At 37.4% G+C, this 1,207-nt stretch overlaps 1 pseudogene; it reads right to left on the bottom strand.

Annotated features, from left to right (window-relative positions):
• The window catches only part of LOC103264184, a 32,847-nt pseudogene extending 32,122 nt beyond the window's left edge, over positions 1-725 (bottom strand).
• Between the last annotated feature and the right edge of the window lie 482 nt (positions 726-1,207).

Below are 1,207 nucleotides of genomic sequence, written 5' to 3' on the forward strand. Positions count from 1 at the left end.
GAGGAAGGATCGCTGGAGCCCAGCAGGTAGAGGCTGCAGTGGCCAGGAGCGGCCACTGCACTCTAGTCTGGGTGTCAGAGTGAGACTCCAACTCAAAAACAAACAAACAAAAAGAATGTATTTTTAAAAATTTGATCATAATATTATGCAGCCTCTATGGCATGGATTCCATCCTAGGACAAATATCATACATGGCAATAAATGATCTACAGGGAAATAAAATTTATAAACTGATCCACAGAGTAGTTTCTCTGTTAGCACTTTAGGACTTTGTTCTTTAATCTCTTAGCAAAGATTTCCTAGTTATATGAAAGTGGAAATTATTACCAATTACTCAGTGAGATAAACAATAATAACCACCAAAACCTTAACCACTTTTCTCCTTCTATTATCCCAATATCCTAAGAACCACATAAAATATATCAAGTTCTTATAAAGCTAATGGATAATCCAATGACACATTTTGCATGAAGGAGAAATTCCATGTTAAACCTCAAAAACTTATTCTCTTATGCAAAGTGCAGTACACTTTCAAGGTAAGCTAATTTCTTTAGCGGTGACCTTGAAAAGCCCTATTTCTTTCATGGCAAACATCCGATTATTGGGTTCCTGCTGAACCAACAGCACTCTGCCAAAGGAGCCCTCCCCATTCACTCTCAGGACTGCATAGTGATCCATGCTGGGCAACCACTCATGTGGTCACCAGGGGCTCTCCCAAACTGCATTCAAAACAGAAACATTTGAGAATTACATTTTCTTTCAAATGCAGAATTAATTCAAAGTAACTCTAAACACCATGATAAGGCAATAGCTATTTGTTTCTTTTGAAGGGAATCAGTGTATACCAGCCTAAACTATGTCACTTTGGCACAAGAACTGTTTTAAGCTAAAAGCAATTTGGTCTTTGCCCTCCTTTTTTTAAGTGCAGGGCATAGATTTTCCTATGTACAGGTAATACATTTCCAACTGTAAACGTACCTTTCTTTCCAGTATCAGAAGAGGAGGGCAGCTCTTATTAATGGAGAAGGCACTAACTTGAGTTTGTTTAATAAACCTTATCACTTTGTTAAAATGGTATATAAACCTCGTAGTCTAAGTGCTCCCTTACATTTATGCATATGTAATAAAACTTTTCTCCTGTTATTTTGTCTTTTGTCAGTTTAATTTGCAGGGCTGCAGGTACTGAACCTAAGAAGGTAGAGGAAAA

The sequence above is a fragment of the Carlito syrichta genome, unplaced genomic scaffold (assembly GCF_000164805.1).
Source record: "Carlito syrichta isolate Samal-C Ts95f unplaced genomic scaffold, Tarsius_syrichta-2.0.1 Scaffold305624, whole genome shotgun sequence".
NCBI lineage: Eukaryota > Metazoa > Chordata > Mammalia > Primates > Tarsiidae > Carlito > Carlito syrichta.